Source organism: Barbatula barbatula (genome assembly GCF_947034865.1).
Source record: "Barbatula barbatula genome assembly, chromosome: 8".
Lineage (NCBI taxonomy): Eukaryota > Metazoa > Chordata > Actinopteri > Cypriniformes > Nemacheilidae > Barbatula > Barbatula barbatula.
In genome coordinates, this window is record NC_136771.1 from 8209095 (window position 1) to 8223511 (window position 14417).

Here is a 14417-nt window from a genome sequence, read left to right on the forward strand (position 1 = left end):
CTGGGCCACTCCCGCCGTAAGACTACAATGTAGTTCAGCTTATTTTCTTTTGTTGTATCATGCCATTGCCCTAATGTTACCAAAATTGATGTCACTCACTGATAATCTGGCTTCTTGCTCTTCCTCTCTTTCAATAAATCAATACAGTATAATGAAAACGATAATTTGATACAATCGGCGATAAAACATTAAAATCCACATAGAGTACATCAGAGATGGCGTATATTTATAGGCCAACCTGGAAGTAAGTGCCACACTGGTTTCCTAGACCAAAAGCCTATGCATTTTGCATTTTGCTAAAAAAATAAGCTCTGTGATTAACAAAGGTTTTTTTTTTGATGTTTGCACGTTTTGTCTATCAAGATAATCTTTACAGACTTACACAACATGTTAATGTCTAACGTTCCCACCAAAGAATGTAGTCACTCTTATTAACTTAGTAACCGCCGTTTTGAATCTAAAAACCATGAGCGGGTTATAACTTGTGTGCTCTCTGTAATAGAATACAAATAGAAAATATTTACAAGTTTTGTAAAGCACAGACCTTATTGTAGGCATTTAACAAAAAACCCATTTAAGAAACCCTTGATGGAACCGGAAATGCTAAATGTTAACTAGCTTCGGGGTTTTGCATACAAAAATATGTTATCTCTACACCACTCTTTAAAACTACACAGAATTCTGAAAATGATCATTCTATCCAATCAGAAATCTATACAATTCAGATTCCATTTTCCTGAAGCCTGTCAGACTACTTTAATTTCATCACACAGCAAATCATCTCTACCGATTTTGAGATGGCTGCACAACGCACCATCCAGATGGCTTCATTTTCAGGTTGTTATGCACACTTTTACTCATTTCCTGGGTTATGGGAATAGGAACTCAACAATCACAATTTATACGCATGTAATCAAACAACTGCTAAATAATCGAATCTCATACGTAGTCATGAAATCTCCTCACTGCTGTCTATCGTACTGACCGTGGTTTCATGATGTATTTGCACTCATCTAATATTCTCAATGGCGAAGCATTCACAATCAGACCTAGTTCTCTAAGGACTTGTGATTTTCCCAATCCACGGATCAACCAGTGCTTGGCAGCTCTTTCTGGCTATAATTGTACACAAGCTGGAAACCTGAGATTCTGAGATGTAAATGAAGTTTAATCACACTTTTCAGGTTTTACTCAACATCATGTCATTCCAAATTTAAGACTGTCTGTCTTTTATGGAACACTTAAGGTAAAAACTATTTCTTAGCCGTACTGGGGATTTAAGGCTCCATAGAACTCACTATCTAAAAAATTTAACATCTGAAAAAGTCAGATCCTTTTGTAAAAACTCAATCGATCAGTTGACAAAATCAGCTAATCTGTTCACGCATACAATTTATTTTTTACTGAAGTATCGGTATGAAAAACAGTTGCTCATGATTAAACTTACAACACACAAACCCACCATACTGCTTTATAAGACTTTAAATGAGGACCACTGTAAGGTTGTTAAACTCAACATTCACAATCATTATTTGGAAAACAGTGGCAAGGATATTTGTCAAAACAAAATATACATTTTGTGTGGCACGGTGGAAAGTCATACAAGTTTGAAGCAACATGACAGTGTGTAAACACTGTTTTCAATTTGGAGGTAAATCATCCTTTTAAATACCAATTTTCCATGTTGATTCATCCCCCTTCAGACCTTTTATGGTGTTGTCTAAATTGACTATTGATCATCACCATCACACTCTTTCATGAGACAAAAGAACCCCCTGTTGTGCAGTTGACATATTGCACGGGGAATTATGTTCTTTCAATTATATTGTTTTTGAAGACTACAGTAACAAATTTCTTGGTGTTAATCATTATTTGAAGCTAATGATATGCTACTTTTATCTCATTGTTGTGACCCAATAATGTTCTTCATTGATTTCACAAGCTATGTCCTTGGGCAAATAAACTGGTTGTGAGCTCAAATAATAAGAAGACAAGCTTTGTACGTACAATGCGACACAGACACTTTAGTGGGCATAAAACTAAAAAAATTACATTTGTAGAAGTGACTAGTAGAAAACTTTGGTAGAAAACTAAATTATTTTGTACAGTATGAAAAACTAACTATACATAAGGAAACCTGCAGAGCACTTTTTATGAAAGTATCTTCATGATCAGGAAAGAAAAATGTGTCAAAATGTTTAAGAGATTGTGATCAATGATTGACTGCTATGTCCATCGTGATCTTGTGATGATTATAGCAGATAATAACTCTACATTCTCATGCTATATATGGTTTGCCTTCGCCACTATATGATCAATAATCACAACCATGTAGATAATATCTCAATTAAATTGCATATTGCGTGTGTCCCAAGGCTGGCGGTCCATAAAACTGAAGTTGTAGAAAATTGAGAGGTATATGTCTGAAAGAACCGAGATATTTGATTTAGAATATGATCAAATAGCACAGAATTTAGTCTATTTAGTCTAAAAGCTGATGTTTTGCTTATAAATGATTTTGTTCCAAGCTAATTTTTAAAGACAGGGATGCACACAAAGCCAAGAGGCTATAGCCTAGAAATTGAGTTTGAATGAATAAATGACTTTTCCTAGGGTTTGGTCTTATCTGTATAGGATGATAAAGGCTTGAAAATAAGGACCAGACACACATTTCTGTCAGTGGAGTACAACTTAAAATGTTCTTTATAATTGTGCGGGATGTTTGAGAGTTTAGAACATTTAATAAATTGGACACAGTCTTATCTGTTCATTCTGCTGGACAGGACATGGACAGCCACTCAACTCTTTGAACAGTATATCTTAGCAGACTGGCTTCTCATTACATTTCCAGACTATGGTTCATGCAGGCCAATATCAATATTCCAATGCTTAGGACCACCAGATAAGACATCCTAGCAGTTCTCGTATTATGCAGATTATATGGCATAATATATAAGACCTTCGCTGAATCACGGTCACAGGACAAAACCTATGAATTAGTCATTCTATTGTGCAGGAAACGGAGTCAATAAATTCATAAATTTGTTAGGCATAAAAATGTTTTGCCAGATAAATCAGCTTTATATTTTTAGGAATTGATAAGAGTGATATTTTTTTCCAGTGCCATGCTATAAAAATGAGCTTTTATTAATAGATGAGTGGTGCAAGACAAAGTCAGCAAAGCAAGAACATTTTTTATTTTGTAAAACCCAAGAGAAAAAGCGATGAAATATAATATTTTTCCTTTATGATATACTGTTATGTCTGCTTATGTCATTAGTTTTTTAACCGATGGGCCTTAAAATGGCATAAAATGATTTAAATTAACACAAAACGAGCATTAAAATACAAAAAAATCCAGATATTTCTTATAGGGTGTGGTAAAATGTTTTTATCAAATAAATATACATAGTTATGCCAAGCTCCAGAATATTTTAATGAACAGAAATATATTCAAAGTTTTAATTTTAGTAAACTATAATAACCTTGATCCTTCAAATATTGTTGTCACCGATGGGTGGGTCAAAAAGGTCAAGAGCCTCTGCTCTACTTTTTTGGGGGTCTTCTTTCCAATGTATTTGAAAATGTCTGCTTTGTTAATTTTTTCTTGTGCACCTTTGCATCCCAGTATATCCTCAAATACAGAACACACAAACCTTTAGATAATACTGATGTGACAAAAAATGTTTTTAGCTCCCATACTCATCCCCTAAGACGTAGACAGCATTGAGAAACGCAATGTCCACAGCACTTTGTTGTGTTGCTGAGGCACTAACCACAACATGACTCTCCAATGTACTGCAAATAGGCTTTATATATAGTGCACCGTAACGGGAGCTGGAGCAGACCTTGAACAAAACAGCCAATCTATGTCAGACAAAATAAAAACTGATGACTCTTCACTACCAATCATGCTTCAGCGATTGCTTCGGGGCATTGCTAAGATATAACTTATAAAATGAACCACTCTCAGGTATAATAGGACTCTTTTCACCGCCATCTAGGTTTTACAATAGGAATGATATTCCCCCGGCATGCTCTTGGTAATTTAATGTTTTTCTCAACCACAAGCATTTCTTTCCCTTCCACATTTACAAGGAAAATTACGTTGATCAACTGGGCGTTGTTTCTATGCCTGATATTCAGCATTGCATATGCAGTCAGTGTCCCTCAGACTCCGTCAACATTATATTTCAATGCATCTTGGATTAACTGCTGGATAAATTCGATTTCGAATAGTGCAATTGTTATTGCCATAGTTTCCAGACCCTAGCTCTTATGGAGTTTTTCAATTGAATGTACCTGTAAACTGATTTGAAAACAAAATAACAGGCCTATTCGGTAAATGAAATGTACGAACAAAATGTATTTTGGGTCTCAAAGGTAATGAAAGGTCAACTGGTAAAGCACAGCAGCTCCAAGGTCATAGTTTAAATACCAGGGAACACACAAACAGAAAAAAAGGAACACACTGTAATACACTGTAAGTGGCTTTGGATAAAAGCACCTGCCGAATGTAAAAATGTTCAGGTCTGGTATTTTCGAAGGCCATTGAAAGCACTAGACTTCATTCGGATGTTTATGAGACCACTTCATTCGAAGGTTAAAAACTATTTAACAATGATGGAGGATGTTATCTAAAAACACACAGACCTTATGAGAACAATGAGTGCATTCACAAGCATTCTTACACAATAAGTCTGATGCTGTTATACAAGAAATGTACAAAAAACTTTACATAAGGATTTGACTCGAATTACTATAAAACTCAGACTGAAGTTTGCTAATTCATACACTGTACCATATTTGTAACTCTTAAGCATTTATGAAAGAATAATAGCGTTTTGTAGCTTGCAAAACACTGTTATATTCCTCTTGGTCATTTACATGATAAATGTCTGTTATTTTAATAAAAGCAGTTGTCATTAAATAACATGATTATATTATAATATAATTAATAATTATTTATAAAATGATTATTTAAACATTTTTGGACTAAGTTAACATCTGCCCCAAAAATATCACACAGAATTGTGCTCCACTCTGACAGAGTTAATCCTCAGTATTTATTACTATACACAGCATTGTTTTCTTTTCTCATTCGAAAAACTATTGGACGCCAACCAGACGTAAAAGACCATTTGCGAGAGAGGTGCATTGTTTGTGAGATCAAAGTCAGAAGGACAAATTCACAAAGTGTATGACAATGGAAGGAATGGCAGGGCATCAACTTGACATTTGAAACTAGTTTTTTTCACTACGTTTAGTATAAAAGCAATGAACTTCACACTGACACATCGTTTCGATGAGGATCAAGGCCACTGCCTTAATGACTTTAATAACTAATTCACAAAATAAGTTAAAAAATGTTTGTACTAATTTTCTAGTGCTTGCTTTACAGTATATGTACACAACATATCAAATGAAATAATTTTACTATGAGTAACCCTAAACTAACTGGTATTTTAACAGTACTTTCTACATCTGGACATTTGTATGTTTCCAGAAAGCCAAAGGACGCTTCACGATGCCTTGTGCCAAAAATGGAAATGGACCATCATTGCTGTTGGCAATAATCTCACGAAAGTTTAGTACGAAAGGGTTCGTTGTTTGTTTTGAATGTTCATAAAACAGTGAGAACATCAGATGTTTGTGCGCAAGAAACAACAACCTGTGTTTACATACGATGGGCACTAAGAGCTAAAAATCTGCTAATAATTAAAACCTGCTAGCACAGGTATGTTCGCGTGAGATGTTGACACTATCTGCTTTGACATTAAAATACAGATTTGTGCTGAAAATTCCTTATTGTTTAAAGCTACACAAGAGTTTGAAGGCTATTTATGATTAAAGCTTCACGCAAAATCGCCAGTGTTAAAAAATGTCAAATTAACTCTCACAGTGTATATTCAATAGACACTTTAAGAGTGTGGACTATATATATATACACTATGAGTGTTAATTAAAAAAATGAACACAAATTTAATAATTACTTTTTTCAATCAAAAGTAGCATCGAAAATGTATTGCTCAATGCTAGTTCATAAAGACTGTAGTCTAGTGTTATCCCAACATGTTGTGACACAAAATTGTATATAAAACACTTTTTACATTTATTCATTTGGCAGACACTTTTATCCAAAGTGACTTACAAGTAGGAGAGCATCTACACATTTTGTCAACATGCTAAACAGTACCGTTAGTTTACAAGGCCATGCAACGAGGACTCTTAAAGCTGTAGTAAGCAAAGGAGAGAATGAATAACAATATTTTATTTTTATTAGACACAAGACATAGACAGCTGGTCGTCGAATATCACCCCCAGGTTCCTTGCAGACTTGGTGGGTGTCATAGTTGAAGATCCAAGCTGAATGGTAAGGTGGTGTTCAATTGATGGGTGGGCCGGTATAACCAGGAGTTCTGTCTTGGAGAGGCTGAGTTTTAGTTGTAGTTCCAGAGATGCCCAGTTTGGAGAGAGTGGACAGGTTGACCTTTTGTTTCATCATGTCAAATGCAGCAGAGAGATGAAGCAGAATAAGGACAGATGACAACGATCTAGCCCTTGACTGCCGTAGACTGTCAACGACAGACAGGACAGCGGTCTTTCTTGAAGCCGCATTGTTGCCTGTCCAGAAGGTCGTTCTGGGAGAGATAGGCAGAGAGTTGGTTAAATACTACCCTTTCGAGGGCCTTGGAAAGGAAAGACTGGAGTGAGACTGGCCTGAAGTTGCTGACCACTGAGTCAGCAACAGACATCAGTCTCCGAAAGGGGAGAGAAAGAAAGGAGTTGAGGATAGCAAGGGGTAAGAGAGTTCAAAGCAGTTCTGTATTGACATTAACCTTTAATTAATACGTTTTCCCCTAAATGTTATTCTTAAAATTATCCTGCTATGTTCCTGCTCAAATATTTAGCAGTCAAACTGGAGCTATGATTAATGAAGAGTTACTTTCAAACAGTACAGCCTCCTCCACTGGACCATCATACTGTAGGAGTAATCTAATATTGAACACATGGTAACAAACTTAAAGCATTGGACGGTAAACAGTGACTCTCCCTCCAGCACCTCCATAATAGCAAGAAACTGTCAAAACGCAGATCGATTCTTGATTCATACGTTTCTCTGCTGCATCAACGAAAGAAAACGCTTGTTTGGTCATTAATTACGTTGCTTTATGATGTATGGCTTGAGAACACATTCTGGTCTGTATGGTCCGTGAGTGATGAGTGAACAGATTTTGGCAAGCGTGTCTAACTATATATAACTGTATAATTTTGCGGGAGTCCTGTTAATGAGCCGTAGTAGATCAACATAAGCGCCTTATGAATTAACTAACACGTGTCACTTCAGTAGTCAGTAGCAACGGTGTTGATTCAGATGTTTAATGAAGCTCTTATTTATGTTCTATGAGTCATGTTCTCGAAAAGCTAAAAATAGCCGAAAAACCCGATGATCATTTCGTTTCGTGTTTGATAGATTAAGCTCAAGATGGTTGACAAGTGCAATTTTAGCGAACATTAGTCATATCTGCTGCTAGGAGATTCCTGAAGGACAATCTTGATGCCGGGGGGTTCGAGACGGTGGTACGTCAGCTCCATAAAATGAACAGCAGGTAGCTAGCGCTGCACAAACGACACGTACACCTGCACAGATCAATACCCATGAGCCTCTCCAGGCATAAATGGCTACATTCGAACACGCAAGCGCTCTGCAAATACAACTATGGGTGTAACATTCTTCACGCATGCCCCGGATGACGATGTATAATAGCTGTTTATAGTCAATGAGAATGTACCTGATGGTTGAATGCTCTTAGGTGAAAGTCTAACTTTGGAGTTTTCCTCAAGCATTACCAGTCGTAACAAGATCTTCAGCTTACGTTTTGAAAGGTTTGATTCTCCTGGAATGCACGTGCTGATCAATTGTAAAGCATGAATGAACTTTAAGATGCTTTGGATAAAACAATCTGCCTACTATACAGAAAGATGTTCAAAAATTAAATAAATGTTTCTGTCCACCAGCACGTGAGACAAGTCTTCAGTCTTGACTATGACAGGATCTGTGATTGTCTAATCCATCCTTCTCACTGACTCATACCACTGCATCATCTTCTCTACGTTAGATTGCATTCAATAATCTCATTATTTCTAAACTCGCAAGTAAGATCCTCACCATCCCATCCGAGCCGTCTGCACAATCCATAAAACCAAACTCTTAAGTCTACACTTCCATCTCTCGGGTCGACCGGACCACTGATAGGTGGACTGCGTTCTGAAATAATTGCGTCCTGGTACCCGTCCAAAGCACGCATACTTTTTCAGCTTATATGGATCGGACTGCATTTTCCCTCCTTGTTCGTGACCCTGTAGTGGATGATTGGAAAGCGGTGAACTCCTCTAGAATAACAGCAGCAATCAGGAAGCGCCTGTTAACCCCTGGCCCGGTCGCTTTGCTTTGAGCACAACGCCGGGTGATGGATGATGTCCTATACCTGCTTTTGAAATGACATGGAGATCTGAACGGCATATGAAAAACACGCTTTGATTGTTTCAACCTGTGTATAAAGCGGATGCCAAAAGGCAAAAAGCCACATATAACATTCATTACTGGAAACATTTTCAGAAACTGGTTGGATTGCTAAACAATAAAATGTATGAACAAGTATAAGTTATGTTTGGTATGCCGCTTTAATTTGCTCTAGAACTTAACAACATCACTACAAAAAAATGTGTTCCCAAGATGCACTTTGTTTACCCTATAGTGTATATGATCTCACATGCACTGAATTCTTCACTTTAAAGAGAACAAAAATGCCTCCCTTTAGGCAAGTCTGTTCAAACTCAGTATGCAGACAAAACCACCGGTGGCAAGCTTCTTGATCGATCATGATGATGGTATGTAACATTTCTGATGATTAATGACTGAACGATTAAAGGCACTAATGATAACTTTAATTGCTGCTCATGGGAACCAAATGAGCCACTCATGATCGGAGAGATGGCAGTTTCACTGTTGGCAAACTAACTTTGATTTAGAAATTTTTAAGGCTGTTAAATGATTAATGGCGATTCAGAATAAAGGTTTGTGTTTACAAAATATATGTCTATGTTCTGTGCATATTCATTTCACAAAATATAATATATTTAGGAAATATTTACATGTATTTATTTATATTTACAAATCATTGAAATAATATAAAAATGTTTATGAATTTGTTTATTTGGGGGTTTCTTAAAAGTATGCGTGTATATGTTTATATATACAAAATGAATATACACAGTGCACAGACAAATATTATGTAAACACAAACTTTTATTCTGGATGCGATACATCGTTTGACAGCCCTGGACATTTTTTAACCTATGGAATGGTTGTACAATCTTTAACGTAAAAAAGCTGAATTTTCTATCATTGTTTACTCAGCTTCGTACTGTTGTTTGGTCTGTGGAACACAAAAGGCAAATATTTGCACGGTTCTATTTTTCAATAACAAAGGACAAAAACACACTAATACCATATAGATGCTCTATATGTGCTACATTAAAGTGATAGTTCAGCCAAAATAAAAATTCTGTCATCATTTTCTCGTCCTCGTGTCATTTCGAACCTTTATGACTTTAGTCCGCAAAACACAAAAGAAGATATTTTGAAAAAAGTTGGCACTGGCCCCATTCACATCTATTGTATGGACACAAAACCACTTTAACAAATGGACCCTTTAACAACATTCTTCAAAATATCTTATTTTGTGTTCTGCAGAAGAAAGTCATACAGGTTTGAAATTACAAGAGGCTGAGTGAATGAGGACAGAATTTCGGTTTAATGCCATATCTTTATGCAGGTGGCATCTCTGTTAGGAGCTCTCTGGGAGGTTTAAACTATTCATTTATAAGCTATAAATATTGCGCCCCTGAAATGAAACAAAATTTGCTTATAAAAATGAATATGTTCTGGTCTAAATCTTGTTTTTATTACATCACCTGAAGATTACATCCTGTTTTCATCTTTTCATTTATTGTATTATCCATGTAAAAATGCGGCAGCTCATCAAGGAAATGACATTTTCTAATAATAACAATAATAGTCTTGAAGTTATTGTATGGTCCTGGAGGCTTATGTAAATGGTGCTATCGGCTTACAAAAGGTATCCCAGTATTCATGGCTGCATAAAATTATCAACAAGAACTTAAGAGAACGATAAGAACAAAATATGAAGTCAGTGCCAAATGAATGTCGGGCTGTTTTATTTTTGGGTAGTGTCATCACAGTTCAAGTATATACTGCATATTACACTGCACAGTAATAGAGATATGACGTAATAATGATTAACAACAGGTTTTATTGGTGTAATTAAGTGGTTAAATGCTTTTATCCGTTGCTTTATTAAGGTGTCTCGCGGTACACTTATAAAAAAGGTTAAATGCTTTGCTCAAGGACACATTAGTGATATTGTATGGCTGTAGCCTGCAGGGTTTGAACAGGGTCTTATGTTTCAGAAAGGAAATACATAAAGTTATATGCATTTGATACAACAGGAGGGTCAGGAAACTATTTTATTTTTTCATTTTTCATTTAAAGTTTCTCTTTCACCAGTTCCTTTCCTGGAAGTACAAAACCTATTATGAGAAGTATGATGGATTTTTATGCTTCAAAGAATCAAAGACTCTTAATGCATGATGCAAATGTTATAGACGTGTGCGTCAGTGTATGCCGTTGTACATCAATTTGTTAGGCGCCACTTATATGATGTGGTGAAGATACAATAGATATCAAACACGCCGCCTCCTCTACACACCCTGAGAGGTTAAAAGAGATTGTTTGATCTTTATAGAGAGGCGAAACATCCTGTTCACTTCCAGGAAACTGTCTTCAGTGCTCTTCACCATCCTATTATGATGAGCTCTTATCACTGACGCACAATTTTGCCATTCCTAGAGATGTTTTCGGAGGGGGGTTTATTGTTCTCTTATGAAACTTAGAGTTATAACAGAGTGTTTGTTTGAAGTGGCGCATATTTGCACGCATGTAAGAGCAGGGAAAACACAAAATGTTCCCTTTTGTCAATGGTGGCACTAATTCATTTTGCAGACTCCTGTTGTCTGCTCGTAGGGTATTCATGCTCGGAAGCATCGGTCACGTAAACAGCCGTGTGGTGGGTAAAGTATACAAATGTTGCGCGTACACATTAGGTCCATCCAAATAAGCGCACAATGACAACACAAAAGAACACAGCCGAACACACTTAACTAATATTTTAATGTTTTGTTACACTTAGTGATTAAATACGGTATTCCTAACATTTACATTTAGTCATTTAGCAGACGCTTTTATAAAGCTACTTACAAATGAGGAAAACAACAGAAGCAATTGAAACAACATGATTGTGGCATGAGCAGTGTAGAAACAGACAAAAACTGAGGAGGTGATGGTCTAATATCAAACCTGCCCAATACACCGACTACGCCACCCTGGGAGTTTCGCCCAGAGAATAATTTTGGTTAATTTCCTAATACGGATTCACTTAAAGACACACAGGTACGCATACAATTCAGCCAAAGACGAAATTCAATGTTTAAAAAGAGCAACAAGCTTTATTCCAATCATTTAAAAAGATAATTTAGAAAACATTAATACTTGAGGGTGGACCACAAGACATTACACTCGCTACTGAGGCCTTCCAGTGGAGGAAACAGGAGTCACGAAGGCAAGGAGGAGTCCCAGGAAGAGTCACCCACGTGAACACACACTAGAAAACACACTGTAAATACAGCAAGAAAACGGGATCGACAGCACAGCACACAGAAAGGGAACACCACCACCCGGACTCCAACACCACCACTTTCGGCTGTCAGCGACTGAAACAGACAAACTTTCAAAAAGGAGTCACTCAAAAAAGAAATAAATCTAATTTTTAAATAAATAAACTGAAATAATCTTAATCATCACCAAAACTGCCAGCCCAACAATACTTCAAAGCGGGCAGTAAGAGGAAAAATATATATGAATTCCAAAACAAAGAAACTAAATAAATAGGGTGGAGGTAAATAAGACCTTGGCTAAAGAAAACAAAACAAAATACCACTTAAACAAAATGTATATAATAAAAAGTAAACTAAAGTCACTAATAAAGAAACAAACAAAACATAATCCAAATTAACCAAGCTGGAAACAAAATAAAGAAACAAAGAACCAATTTAACCAAATTATAAAGAAAGAGCCAACCCCTTCAGCGAGATTCCACAAAGTTAATAGGCCATCGTAAAAACTGAAGCTCGCATTCGACCAAATGGCCGTGATGGCAAAACGGGCGGACAGCAGACAGTAGCGCTTGAGTAAATGTTCAAAACCTGCACGTCAAGAAACAGGCGTTTCCACGATAAAGTGGAGGAGTGAAGTTGCGAATACAATCCGCGTTAGACAAGCAGCTGTGCGACAGACGTGCCGCGATCGAGCGGAGTTGCTAATACAATCTTCAATTCACATTAAGTCAAACAGCAATCCAGGCAAAACAGCAGCTAGTGAGAAATTACTCTGCGGCTGATGTCACTCTCCCGTTGAACCAGCCCGATTCCTATTATTTATAAAAGAAATAAATCAACCCCAACTCAAACAATTAAATCCCCAAACGTGTATCCTACATACCAATGACAGCGTTTTGAATCACCCAGAAGGAGGCAGCTCGGAAGGTACAAACAGTACCGTACGCTTTTCGTAGCCTCCGCTTTTTAATGCGTTGAACGAGACTGGATGCCAACAGGAGATCTACGAGCGGTCAATGCATAAAATAACGGCAGTTGATAACAGCGAAATGAGCGCAGACAGCAGAGCCGCTACCCTACCTGTAGAAGAGCCGCAGCCAAACATGGAGCGAGTAACCCGGAAGTATGACACCCTCCGTCACCAGCGAGCAAGAGGACAGCCAAAAGGACAACTTCCTGTATTTATAGGAGTGGCCTATGGCCGCAATTGGCCAAAAGAATGCCAATTAGTTCCGAGTTAATCATACTGCTACAATCTACCCCACCTTTTGGATCGTCGCCCCGACGATGAATAGATAAAACTCAGACTACCTTATACTAACTCCAAGGCCGAAAGAGAGCCGTTACAGCATTGGACATAAGGCCAGGGGGATCAGCAGCATTGTCAGCTGCTACTACCGGTCTTGGCAGGTGAAAGACATTGGAATGCTGACCAGCAGTTGACCGTGCTGTACGGCGTGTTGCCACTTCACTAACTGCTGGGACAGCCGGAAGAAAAGGGGGTGAAGAGGGAGTGGGTCCTTCTGGTTCCCTGGTAGAAATAGGCACTAACGGGGCTTGCCCAGTAGGTGCCAAAGCAGCTGGTAAGAGCTGCAACCGAGGGGTGGTTTGAGTAACAAACACTTGGGTGGGGGTTACCAAAGGTGCCTCATGCCTCGACATAAACAGATCATCCCCTGACCACTCATCCTCCGACTGAGGAGGGTCAGCAAGAGATGAACAAGGTAAGGCGGCCTCACTTGAAGGGTGAGCTTCAACCACAGCCTTCAACAGTGCACGGTTGACCTGCCTGACTTTGGTAGGTTCATCCACTGGTGCAATTGTATTCACAGACCCTCCCTCCCTGGGCACTTTGAGGACCCTATACTGTACAGGACCGTAAAGGTCACGGAGCTTATGACGCCCCCGTGCAGTAAAATCACGTAACCACACTAACTGGCCCAATTTAAGGGGCAGAACCCTCACCCGACGATCATGGTTAATCTTACGACGCTCTGCGGCAACCCGCAACCTCTCTGTAGCACCTTCGAATGCCAAATGCAAGCGGGTCTGGTGCTCCTGAATCCACTCATGGATATTTCCACCCACAGGTTCCTGAACCCTACCTAACAGGAAGTCAACTGGTAGTCTGGGTTCTTGTCCGAACATTAAAAAAAATGGAGACTCACCAGTTGCCTGATGGGGGGTAGTATTATAGGAGAACAAGACCTGTGGCAAGCAGGAACTCCAGTCCCTCTTACGAGACACTGGCAAAGTGCGCAACAAGTTATGGAGTGTCCTATTAAACCTTTCGCACTGGCCATTTCCGGCCGGATGGTATGGCGTGGTGCGAGACTTTTCAATGCCATAAAGGCGACACAGCTGTTGAATAAGGGAGCTCTCAAAGTTACGGCCCTGATCAGAGTGGATACGAGCAGGGACACCAAACTTGGAGAACCACTCTACCACCAAAGCTTGGGCCACAGTGGGGGCCCGTTGGTCACAGGTAGGAACAGCAAGTGTGTATTTGCTAAAAACATCAGTCATGACCAGTACATTTTCTAACCCACTCTGGGTGGGTTCTAACACCGTATAGTCAATGGCTACGATCTCATTAGGCCGTGAGGCCAACAGGTGCCCCATAAAACTAGAACTGTGACGTTGAGAGTCCTTGCCAACTT